A 13,719-nucleotide genomic window follows, 5' to 3' on the forward strand; every position below is an offset into this window, starting at 1 on the left:
TCAAGCAATTTTTCACAGTGCTCAGCAAAGGTTTATACCAACAAAAAGGAAGGACGGTAGAAAGAGGGAAAATTGGCCGTGGATATCTAAGGAAATAATGGAGAGTATCAAATTGAAGGAAAAAGCATACAAAGTGGCAAAGATTAGTGGGAGACTAGAGGACTGGGAAATCTTTAGGGGGCAACAGAAAGCTACTAAAAAAAACTATAAAGAAGAGTAAGATTATGAGAGTAAACTTGCTCAGAATATAAAAACAGATAGTAAAAGTTTCTACAAATATATAAAACATAAAAGAGTGGCTAAGGTAAATATTGGTCCTTTAGAGAGTGAGAAGGGAGATTTAATAATGGGAGATGAGGAAATGGCTGAGGAACTGAACAGGTTTTTTGGGTCGGTCTTCACAGTGGAAGACACAAATAACATGCCAGACGAGATCTTAGGCCTGGCGGTAAAGGTGGAGGCGCACGAGGCGCTCCACAAGAAATGGAAGGAGCGGTTTGAGGAGATGGAGAATCAGTCAAGGCGGAAGAATCTGAGGATTCTGGGCCTCCCGGAGGGGCTGGAGGTGGGGGTCTAACTGATAGAAATGAGGCTATGACAGGTGAGGATTTTGAGAGGATTGTTATCACTAAGGAGGTAGTGATGGGCAAGCTAATGGGTCTAAAGGTAGACAAGTCTCCTGGCCCTGAAGGAATGCATCCCAGAGTGCTAAAAGAGATGGCTAGGGAAATTGCAAATGCACTAGTGATAATTTACCAAAATGCACTAGACTCTGGGGTGGGCCCGGCGGATTGGAAATCAGCAAACATGACACCACTGCTTAAAAAAGGAATTAGGCAGAAAGCGGGCAATTATAGGCCAGTGAGCTTAACTTCGGTAGTAGGGAAGATGCTGGAATCTATCATCAAGGAAGAAATAGCGAGGCATCAGGATGGAAATTGTCCCATTGGGCAGACGCAGCATAGGTTCATAAAGGGCAGGTCGTGTCTAACTAATTTAGTGGAATTTTTTGAGGACATTACCAGTGCGGTAGATAATGGGGAGCCAATGGATGTGGTATATCTGGATTTCCAGAAAGCCTTTGACAAGGTGCCGCACAAAAGGTTGCTGCATAAGATAAAGATGCATGGCATTAAGGGGAAAGTAGTAGCATGGATAGAGGATTGGTTAATTAATAGAAAGCAAAGAGTGGGGATTAATGGGTGTTTCTCTGGTTGGCAATCAGTAGCTAGTGGTGTCCCTCAGGGATCAGTGTTGGGCCCACAATTGTTCACAATTTACATAGATGATTTGGAGTTGGGGACCAAGGGCAATGTGTCCAAGTTTGCATACGACACTAAAATGAGTGGTAAAGCAAAAAGTGCAGAGGATACTGGAAGTCTGCAGAGGGATTTGGATAGGTTAAGTGAATGGGCGTGGGTCTGGCAGTTGGAATACAATGTTGACAAATGTGAGGTTATCCATTTTGGTCGGAATAACAGCAAAAGGGACTGTTATTTAAATGATAAAGTATTAAAACATGCTGCTGTGCAGAGAGACCTGGGTGTGCTAGTGCATGAGTCGCAAAAAGTTGGTTTACAGGTGCAACAGGCGATTAAGAAGGCAAATGGAATTTTGTCCTTCATTGCTGGAGGGATGGAGTTTAAGACTAGGGAGGTTATGCTGCAATTGTGTAAGGTTTTAGTGAGGCTACACTTGGAGTATTGTGTTCAGTTTTGGTCTCCTTACCTGAGAAAGGACGTACTGGCACTGGAGGGAGTGCAGAGGAGATTCACTAGGTTAATTCCAGAGCTGAAGGGGTTGGATTACGAGGAGAGGTTGAGTAGACTGGGACTGTACTCGTTGGAATTTAGAAGGATGAGGGGGGATCTTATAAAAACATATAAAATTATGAACGGAATAGATAGAATAGATGCGGGCAGGTTGTTTCCACTGGCGGGTGAAAGCAGAACTAGGGGGGCATAGCCTCAAAATAAGGGGAAGTAGATTTAGGACTGAGCTTAGGAGGAACTTCTTCACCCAAAGGGTTGTGAATCTATGGAATTCCTTGCCCAGTGAAGCAGTAGAGGCTCCTTCATTAAATGTTTTTAAGATAAAGATAGATAGTTTTTTGAAGAATAAAGGGATTGAGGGTTATGGTGTTCGGGCCGGAAAGTGGAGCTGAGTCCACAAAAGATCAGCCGTGATCTCATTGAATGGCGGAGCAGGCTCGAGGGGCCAGATGGCCTACTCCTGCTCCTAGTTCTTATGTTCTTATAAAACAGTGGTAGGATCAGACAAGTCAGATGTCCTCGACCGAGTCTTGCAGACTGGCACATTGCAAGGTCCAGGACTACGTGCTGAGGGACGCACTCAAGCTCGGGGCAGCTGCCACCAAGGCGCAATGGGGGAAGGCCACAGTGTAAGGCATTTCAGCAAATGTGCCTCGAGGGGCTAGTATCCATGTAGAACCCCTCGATCTGGGTGATTAACACTAAATGTATATAACTAACCGCGGGGTGTAACATGACTGATGTAAATATTTTGACAAGAATTGTAATGAAAATATTGAAATATTTGTAATGTCCTCATTATTGGATTGAAGCAACTCAGAGTGAATTTGGACCTCTGGAGAAAATGTTATCGTACTTTACTGTTGTTACAATTTAAAATGTATCTGTAATGTCTTTTCTTTCAACATTTTGTGAATAAAGTGTCGTTTTGAAATCAAACATGTGCAACAAGACCAGGGTGTCCTGGGTGTCACGGAAAGTAGGCATTCAGGTACAGAAGGAGGATGATCATACTGAATGGTGGAGCTGGCTTGAAGGGTCGAATGATCTACTGCTCCTATTTTCTCTGTTTCTGTCTTGCCATCACCCTGTGCTCCATGGGCTGTTCCCAGGGATGTGCATCAAGACATACATTACTCCATCCTCCCAGAACGCCTTGATCCACTGCAATCCGCATACCGCTGCAACCAGTCCACATCAGACGCCATTTCCCTGGCCCTACACTCATCCCTGGAGCATCTCGAAAACAAGGACTCCTACATCAGACTCCTATTTATTGACTACAGCTCCGCCTTCAACACCATAATCCCAGCCAAGCTCATATCAAAGCTCCAAAACCTAGGACTTGGCTCCCCACTCTGCAACTGGATCCTCGATTTTCTGACCAACAGACCACAATCAGTAAGAATGAACAACAACATCTCCTCCACAATAGTCCTCAACACCGGGGCCCCACAAGGCTGCGTACTTAGCCCCCTACTCTACTCCCTATACACACACGACTGCGTGGCAAAACTTGGTTCCAACTCCATCTACAGGTTTGCTGACGATACAACCATAGTGGGCCGGATCTCGAATAACGACGAGTCCGAATACAGGTGGGAGATAGAGAACCTAGTGGAGTGGCGTAGCGACAACAATCTCTCCCTCAATGCCAGCAAAACTAATGAGCTGGTCATTGACTTCAGGAAGCGAAGTACTGTACACACCCCTGTCAGCATCAAGGGGGCCGAGGTGGAGATGGTTAGCAGTTTCAAATTCCTAGGGGTGCACATCTCCAAAAATCTGTCCTGGTCCACCCACGTCAACGCTACCACCAAGAAAGCACAACAGCGCCTATACTTCCTCAGGAAACTAAGGAAATTTGGCATGTCCACATTAACCCTTACCAACTTTTACAGATGCACCACAGAAAGCATCCTATCTGGCTGCATCACAGCCTGGTATGGCAACTGCTCGGCCCAGGACCGCAAGAAACTTATGAGAGTCGTGAACACAGCCCAGTCCATCACACGAATCTGCCTCCCATCCATTGACTCCATTTACACCTTCCGCTGCCTGGGGAAAGCGGGCAGTATAATCAAAGATCCCTCCCACCAGGCTTACTCACTCTTCCAACTTCTTCCATCGGGCAGGAGACACAGAAGTCTGAGAACACGCACAAACAGACTCAAAAACAGCTTCTTCCCCACTGTCACCAGACTCCTAAACGACCCTCTTATGGACTGACCTCATTAACACTACACCCTGTATGCTTCATCCGATGCCGGTGTTTATGTAGTTACATTGTATATGTTGTGTTGCCCTATTATGTATTTTCTTTTATTCCCTTTTCTTCTCATGTACTTAATGATCTGTTGAGCTGCTCGCAGAAAAATACTTTTCACTGTAGCTCGGTACACGTGACAATAAACAAATCCATCCATTAACTGTGGTGTTCCCGGAATATCAACTTGTGAAACTTGAGTCAAGTAGATGGACTGGATGTTTCATAGAGCGTTTGCAGCAAAGTAAGTTGTTCCTAATTGGCGGTGATGACACATATGACGGGGTGGGACCAGGAACGTGAGGAGGGGCTGAAAGGACTCAATGACTGGAATGAACACACATCCTGTGCTGTTATGATGGGTGACTTTAACCACTACTGTGAATCAACAGACTTCAGACTTAAATGTTTTTTTATGGCGACGCTGGCATTTCCACATCATAAATGTCTTTTGTTCAACCTTAAATACAACAAAGACGATGTGTTCAAAATAGCACGTGAGCAATTTTGGTGCATAGGTACTTATACAGTCGATAGCAGTTATTCAGACAACTTGAAGCCAGAACTGAGAGTTAAGAATAAGCATTCTATTTTTTATTCAACGATAAGATTAGGGAGATGGAACAGAGGATACCAAAGCATGGCCTCCCTCTACCAAAGCAGGGGGAGCCCCCACCACCTCCCCAGTCCAAAAATTGGAATAATTTATATTCGGGGACACTAATTGGTGAGCACCACACACAAAAACTCCAGCTTCACCTTCATGTCCTGCCGAGCTAAGCTCTTTTATGTGAAGGTGACTACGTATCGCTCATTCAGCTTAACCCGACATCCGTCTGCCAAATCCTTTTCAGCCTTTATTAAATCGGATTTTAAAACAAATGGAGAGCTTTGTCGGTTTTCAGTCTCAGGCTGTGCAACTCATTTCTCTTTCTATATTTGCATATCCGCACCCATTCGCCAATTAGGCTGCGAGACCTCCTCCCCGAGCTCAGCAGCTGATTGGTGTAAGAACTGGCAATCACATCGGAACCCCGCCCTTCCTTCTTCCTCATTGGATAAGCCTAATGCCACTCAAATGGACCATGATGTGGAGATGCCGGCGTTGGCACTGGAGGGGGCACAGTAAGAAGTCTTACAACACCAGGTTAAAGTCCAACAGGTTTGTTTCAAATCACTTGCTTTCGGAGCGCTGCTCCTTAATTTCACCTGAGGCTTCCTCCGTAAGCTAGTGATTTGAAATAAACCTGTTGGACTTTAACCTGGTGTTGTAAGACTTCTTTCTATAAACCCTACCAGAAAACAAGGAAGGAACAGGAGGAGGCCATGGAAACATAAAATAGACCGCACCGCCCCACGCACCCATTGCTCACAATTGCCACAAGAGTTCTGGATAAACATCTCGCGCCATTTTTGGGCGCGCCAAGTGGGCAGCACGGTAGCATTGTGGATAGCACAATTGCTTCACAGCTCCAGGGTCCCAGGTTCGATTCCGGCTTGGGTCACTGTCTGTGCGGAGTCTGCACGTTCCCCCCGTGTCTGCGCGGGTTTCCTCCGGGTGCTCCAGTTTCCTCCCACAGTCCAAAGATGTGCAGGTTAGGTGGATTGGCCGTGATAAATTGCCCTTAGTGTCCAAAATTGCCCTTAGTGTTGGGTGGGGTTACTGGGTTACGGGGATAGGGTGGAGGTGTTAACCTTGGGTAGGGTGCTCTTTCCAAGAGCCGGTGCAGACTCGATGGGCTGAATGGACCTCCTTCTGCACTGTAAATTATGTAATAATTCTCTTACTCTTCTTTAAAAAAGAAAATTTAGAGTACCCAATTCATTTTTTTCAATTAAGGGGCAATTTAGAGTGGCCAACTATTTAAGTAATCTGCACATCTTTGGGTTGTGGGGGCGAAACCCACACAAGCACGGGAAGAATGTGCAAACCCCAGAGCCGGGACCGAACCTGGGACCTCGGCGCCGTGAGGCAGCAGGGCTAACCCACTGCGCCACCGTGCTGCCCCACAATTCTCTTACTCAACAAGATATGATTGGGTATAACCCGCACCTAGTGAAGGAGGCAGGCAGTCTTCGACCACTCGATCATAGATCATAGAATTTACAGTGCAGAAGGAGGCCATTCGGCCCATCGAGTCTGCACCGGCTCTTGGAAAGAGCACCCTACCCAAGGTTAACACCTCGACCCTATCCCCATAACCCAGTAACCCCACCCAACACTAAGGGCAATTTTGGACACTAAGGGCAATTTAGCATGGCCAATCCACCTAACCTGCACATCTTTGGACTGTGGGAGGAAACCGGAGCACCCGGAGGAAACCCACGCACACACGGGGAGGATGTGCAGACTCCGCACAGACAGTGACCCAAGCCGGAATCGAACCTGGGACCTCGGAGCTGTGAAGCAATTGTGCTAACCACAATGCTACCGTGCTGCCGTGATGTTGATGTCTTCTCTGGGTTCGAAACCCAGGGCCCTTTCTTCTTGCGATGGTTATGGCTGGGGCCTTCCCAGGTTATCGCTGAAGGTCTGTTCGATGTTCTTTTTGTACTCGGATGCTGGCATTGAGTCACAGGTTTATGCCCACAACTGGCCTTTGTCCCATCCACACCCCAACTTGTTAATGGGAAAGACAGGATAGTCCTGTTAATACATGGTGATTCAATAAAGACACCGGGGCCGGGATTCTCCCCTACCCGGCGGGGGGTCCCGGCGGGATGGAGTGGCGGGAACCACTCCGGCGTCGGGCCGCCCCAATGGTGCGGACTTCTCCGCACCTTTCGGGGCCAAGCCCTCACCGTGAGGGGCTAGGCGCGTGCCGGAGTAGTTTCCGCTCCACCAGCTGGCGTGCAAGGCCTTTGGCGCCACGCCAGCCGGGGCCAAAAGGACTTTGCCGGCCGGCGGAAGTCCGCTCATGCGTGGGAGCGTCAGCGACTGCTGACGCCATCCCCGCGCATGTGCTGGGGAGTGTCTCTGATCGGCCTTTTGGCTAAGATCAAGTGTATATTTGATCAAGGGAAGCTGAGGATTTCGATGTCGATCATGGATTGGAGAACACGGAGGGATTGAAGTCGTCGAAGAGGAAACGTTTAGAGCTCGGCTGCTATTGGTGGATCTACATGCTGTTCTAAGCCTCTGGTTTAGGCCTAACGCCGATACAGTTTAGACTCAACGTGTGAGCTATGGCTGCAGCTGCATCCCGACCACCAGGCTGGGGAGTGCGAAATACTGTCCGAGTCACAGTGAAGAAGTCGGAGGAAGACTGGCCTGTGGATTGCAATTTCTTCGTGAAGCGGGTGCTGCTCGAGTGTTGTGGGTTTAAAGCAACAGATATCTTCTGCTTGCAAAACTTCCCCAACAATGGATATTTTGACGTCACCTTCAAGAGTGTCGCAGCGTGCATCAAGTTCTTGAACGTGTTCAAAGAAAAAGGTAACCAGAGTCCCCTGTCTATCCTGACTGCGGAGCCTCTGTTTACGCTACTGTTGCAGCAAAACCGGGTTGTTACACTGCACACGTACAACCGCCACGTCCCCGTGTCTGTTGTGCTCACGTTCCTCGCCAGGTATGTTGAGCTGGAAAGTAACAGCGTGCAACTGAAGGACACCTTTGGCCTCTGGACAAGTGAGCACCAGATCAAGGTGACTCTGAGAACAGACGGCGACGGAATCATCCTGCATCCCCCCTCCAGTTTCGGCCTTGGAGGAAATCGTGGCTACCTCTACTACGTGGGACAGCCACGAGTATGCCACACCTGTGGCAAAACGGGGCACGTTGCTGCAAACTGCAGTGTGACCTTCTGCAAAAACTGCAGGCAGGAGGGACACATGACTAAGGACTGCAAGGAAGACAAGTGCTGCAACCTGTGTGGGGAGGCCGGCCATCTTTACAGGGCCTGCCCAAAACGCGGGGCGACATATGCACAGATCATCAGCAGCGGAGTCAAAAAGGTGACCACAGAGGAGGTTCATACACCCTCCACCGAAAAAGACACCACGGCACAGAATGCGGAAAAGCAACAGAAGGAGCCCCCAACAAAAAGTGGAGGCCCCAGCTCACCCTGACAACTCAACCCCAACCTCATCTGACGAGGAAGACTCATTAATGTGTAAGCCCCGGTCGAAAAGAGTGAGCGGCTGGCAGTCCTTCAGCAACTCCCGCTGCTGTTGGCCACCTCCAAGCCGGTCATCCTGGGCGGTGACTTCAGCTGCATCATCGATGCGGCTGGACGATCCAGCAGAGCCGACAGCAAACTAGACGCTACGTCCAGACTCCTGATGGAAACGGTAAAAGACGCCAAGCTGCTCGACATCTTCAGCAACCCTGCAGACGGAGCGCAGCGTAGATACACATGGTCACGGCCAGACGGGTCCGTCCGCTCCAGGATAGACTTCTTCTTTGTGTCCCGAGCTTTCATGGTCAGGTGCACCGTCGTTAAGCCGGTGTTCTTCTCTGACCACTGCCTCCTACTGGCCGACTGCCACCTGCAGGAAGACCAGGGGGCGGGCAGGGGGACATGGAAGCTGAATGTGAAACTGCTGACCCCTGAGAACCTCGAGGAACTCAGGAGAGATTACAGAGGTTGGAGAACCGTGAAACCCCTCTTTGAGTCTCCACATCTCTGGTGGAAAGCAATCACGGGGAACATCAAAAGGTTTTTCATCCTCAAAGGCATTCCAAAGATGAGAGAGAGACAAGGGGCCATGTCCAGGCTCCAGAAAAGTATGCAGAATTTGCTCCAGCTGCAGTCAATGGGGGTGGATGTCAAGGAGGATCTCCAAGAGGTGAAGAGCCAGCAAGCCTCGCTCTACACCTCGGAGGCCTCCAAGGTTATCTTCCGTTCCAGAGTCCGCTCCGTGGAGCAGGATGAAAAGTGCTCACGCTTCTTCTTCCAAAAGGTGCACAGAGAGACCTCTGTGATCAGCAGCCTGAAGGAAGAAGATGGCTCTGTAAAGTCATCGCAGTCTGACATCCTGAGGATCAGCAAATCCTTTTATGCCGGACTCTATGGTCTGAAACCAACAGATAACACTGTTTCCCAGGCCTTCCTGTCGTCTATCACGGAGGTCTTAGGCGACAGCGAGCGGGAAAACCTGGACAAACCGCTAACTCTGGAAGAGCTGACAAAGGCCGTGAGGTCCTTTGAGACGAGTAAAACTCCCGGAAGTGACGGCTTACCGGCTGAATTATATTCGGCTCTGTGGGACTGGATGGGCCCAGACCTGCTGGAAGTGTACGAGAGTATGCTTCTGGATGTTGGGTGGGGTTACTGGGTTATGGTGATAGGGTGGAGGTGTGGTGTTGGGTAGGGTGCTCTTTCCAAGAGCTGGTGCAGACTCGATGGGCCAAATGGCCTCCTTCTGCACTGTAAATTCTATGAAACAGACCCAAACTGGGAATCGAACCTGGGACCCTGGAGCTGTGATGCAACTGTGCTAATCACTGTGCTACCGTTCCCCTACCCCAGCAGTGCTAACCACTGCCCGACCGTGTCTGTGTGGGAAAATGATATAGTGTAGATTTATTTGTTCTTAAGGGCAGCACGGTAGCATTGTGGATAGCACAATTGCTTCACAGATCCATGGTCCCAGGTTCGATTCCAGCTTGGGTCATTGTCTGTGCGGAGTCTGCACGTCCTCCCCGTGTGTGCGTGGGTTTCCTCCGGGTGCTCCGGTTTCCTCCCACAGTCCAAAGATGTGCGGGTTAGGTGAATTGGCCAATGATAAATTGCCCTTAATGTCCAAATTGCCCTTGGTGTTGGGTGGAGGTGTTGAGTTTGGGTAGGGTGCTCTTTCCAAGAGCTGGTGCAGACTCAAAGGGCCGAATGGCCTCCTTCTGCACTGTAAATTCAATGATAATCTATGATTAATCTAGGACAAAGGTTCGGCACAACATCGTGGGCCGAAGGGCCTGTTCTGTGCTATATTTTCTATGTTCTATTTTCTATGTATATATTTGTTGCAGTAATATTATTAAAGAACCTAGGTTAAGGTATTCCGACTGTGTAACTGCTAAAGTTGTCATTAAGATGTTGTAAAAGGTGGGGTCATGATTGATTCTAACTGGACGGCACAGTGGCACAGTGGTTAGCACTGCTGCCTCACAGCAATGAGGAACCAGGTTCGATCCTGGCCCGGGGTCACTGTCCGTGTGGAGTTTGCACATTCTCCCCGTGTCTGCATGTGTCTCACCCCCACAACCCAAAGATGTGCAGGGTAGGTGGATTGGCCACGCGAAAGTGCCCCTTAATTGGAAAATAAATGAATTGGGTACTTTAAATTTATTTTTTAAAATTCTAACCATTTAATTGTTTACAGACAGAGGGCTCATGGGATAGTGTTATGATTACTGATGATTCCTTGGAGAGTAAATCATTTGAGAGGTTGCGTTTAGTCCTAGCTAAGCAGGTCAGGTAACATTTTAATGGGATACAGATGATGTCATTAACGAGAGGAGCCAGGTCTGTGTGTTGTTTTGCAATTTGCCGTAGGATTTGATTTTGACGAGAGATGTGCTGGATCAGCCCTTGAAAGGGTCTCTCTCAAAGTCTCTGCACAAAAGATCGCAAAGAAACCTGTTGTGTCAACTTTATTTGTATTGTGTTGCTTAATTAGAATTAGTGACCAGTTTACTTTTCACTGTACTTCGGCACATGTGAAATAAATCAAATCAATCAATCAATATTCTTTTTGATAAGTATTGTGCAACATCAAAGAAATAGCATAATGTGGTTAATTCTGTGTTTAAATTATCGCTCCTGGGAGGGAAGTATCCCTTCCTCACAGTTTTGCAAATTAAAAATAATTGTTTGGGGTTCTCTTCCGGTATCCTAACAAATGTTGGGGTCTGATCCGGGATCGTAACACCAGAGGGAACTCCCTTTCGAGATAACTCCAGTTGCCAGAGAAGGCAGATTATGGTCTAATCCAAACAACGGCCCCCCAGACAGTGCCACACTCCCTCGACACTTCCATTGACAGTCCGGTTTGTGTGCTGAGCTCTCTGGAGTAGAACGTGAACCCATGACCTGCCTCGGAGGCATGTTGCTGTCCACTGAGTCTCGACTGACACCCAGATTGTCGAGACTGCGAAAGGGTGGGATGCAGGACATGGGACGTTCCCACCGTCGAAATTAACTGTTGTTGCCTCATTAATTACATTTACCACTTGAGAAATTTGCAACCTGTGAGGGTGATTTCTCCCTTGGTTTTCCCACGGGTTGACACGCCGTGGGAGGGGGGTCCCTGAGCATCGGCAAATCTCTGTCACCTCGTCCAACCGTTACCAGCCACGGTGTCGACTGGATGATTGGCTGTGGGGGGCATCACAAGCTATTCAAAACCTGTGACCTGACACGCTAATGAGCGAATGGCACCTTAGATAATGATCAGGATGAGGAACCCTGGCAGAACCAGCCCACCTCGAACCAGCCCACCTCGACCTCAGATACCGGCTGCCAACTGTAGAGCTCAGGATGAGGTCCCCAGATTCAGGCGGCACGGTGGTTAGCACTGCTGCCCCACAGCGCCAGACCCTCGGGTTTGATGCTGGTCTTGGATGACTGCCTGTGTGGAGTTTGCGCCATCTCCCTGTGTCTGCCACACCACATCAAATAGAAGCAAAATATCACTGATGGGGTAGCACAGTGGTTAGCACTGCTGCCTCACAGTGCCAGGGTTCCGGGTTCAATTCCAGCCTTGGGTATGTGTGGAGTTTGCACTTTTTCCCCACGTCTGCGTGGGTTTCCTCCGGGTGCTCCGGTTTCCTCCCACAGTCCAAAGATGTGCAGGTTAGGTGGATTGACCATGTTAAATTGCCCCTTAGTTCCCAAAGATGTGCAGGTTATTTGGGATTACGGGAACAGGGCGGGGAGTGGGTCTCAGTAAGGCGCTCTTTCGGAGGATCGGTGCAAACTCAATGGGCCGAATGGTCTCCTTCTGCACTGTAGCAATTCTCTGGTTCTGTGACAGCCTCTCTCCCTTTCTCTCCAGGTTTACATTGAATTGAACCAGCCAGTTATGGCAGCGAGTCTATGTTTAGAACTTGGAAATGCGTTGAAGGTAAAATCTCCATTCACCATTCAGTACTATCCTCCTCAGCACTGACCCTCTGACAGTGCAGCACTCCCTCAGTACTGACGCTCTGACAGTGCAGCACTCCTTCAGTACTGACCCTCTGACAGTGCGGCACACCCTCAGCACTGACCCTCTGACAGTGCAGCACTCCCTCAGCACTGACCCTCTGACAGTGCAGCACTCCCTCAGTACTGGCCCTCTGACAGTGCAGCACTCCCTCAGTACTGACCCTCTGACAGTGCGGCACTCCCTCAGTACTGACCCTGTGACAGTGCAGCATTCCCTCAGCACTGACCCTCTGACAGTGCGGCACTCCCTCAGTACTGGCCCTCTGACAGTGCGGCACTCCCTCAGTACTGACCCTCTGACAGTGCAGCACTCCTTCAGTACTGACCCTCTGACAGTGCAGCACTTCCTCAGTACTGACCCTCTGACAGTGCAGCACTCCCTCAGTAATGACCCTCTGACAGTGCAGCACTCCTTCAGTACTGACCCTCTGACAGTGCAGCACTCCCTCAGTGCTGACCCTCTGACAGTGCAGCACTCCCTCAGTACTGACCCTGTGACAGTGCAGCATTCCCTCAGCACTGACCCTCTGACAGTGCAGCACTCCCTCAGTACTGACCCTGTGACAGTGCAGCATTCCCTCAGTACTGACCCTGTGACAGTGCAGCACTCTCTCAGTACTGACCCTCTGACAGTGCAGCTCTCCCTCAGTACTCACCCTCTGACAGTGCAGCACTCCCTCAGTACTGACCCTCTGACAGTTGTTATGGGCCAGGGTTTAGAGAACCCCAAAATGTATCATGGAGTTCACCTGACCAAAAACGTTTAATAAATTGTGGTATGGGGAGCACACGGCACACTCGACAGGTATGGTACAGCAGAAATGGAAAAGTATTTTTGAAAGCAAAACAATGTTTATTCTATGAACTCAAGTTAACCTTTTTAAAACATACAGTGAACATCTTAGCAACCATCAATTCAGATAGAATCCCCAAAGAATAGAACACTAAGTAATCCTTAATAAATTCCCAAACAACATCCAGAAGACAAAAGACCCGTTTAACACAAAGATCAGGTTTAAATTCACTATTGAGAACAGTTACCACGTTGAAATCAGCAAATGAACATTCATAAGCTTGCAGAGATTCATACACATCCTGCTGTGACTTCAGCTTCTCCGAAACTAAAATGAAACCAAACCCACCCTGCAGCAAAAAGCCGAAAGCGAAAGTAAAAAGCTGACAGACAGTCCAGCTCCACCCACTCTGACATCACTGCAGTAATAAACACCCATTTCTTAAAGGTACTCTCACTACAGATACTTATATACACATCCATTTATAAACACCCATTTCTTAAAGGTACTCTCACATGACACCTCCCCCCAAGAAAAAAAAACCCATCAACTTCAAGATGGTTTCATTTTTCACCTTTTCACCATCCTTTAAGAAATGCACACAGTAAATATACATTTTTGCTTAAAAAACCAACACACACAAACAGGTATAATAATATAGTCCATTTTTGTTCTTCCTCCTCCAACTGAAATCCTTCTCGATTGAGTCTCTTTGAACAAGAACGTCTCTGCACGATCCC

The sequence above is a fragment of the Scyliorhinus torazame genome, chromosome 29 (genome assembly GCF_047496885.1).
Source record: "Scyliorhinus torazame isolate Kashiwa2021f chromosome 29, sScyTor2.1, whole genome shotgun sequence".
In the NCBI taxonomy this organism is placed as follows: domain Eukaryota; kingdom Metazoa; phylum Chordata; class Chondrichthyes; order Carcharhiniformes; family Scyliorhinidae; genus Scyliorhinus; species Scyliorhinus torazame.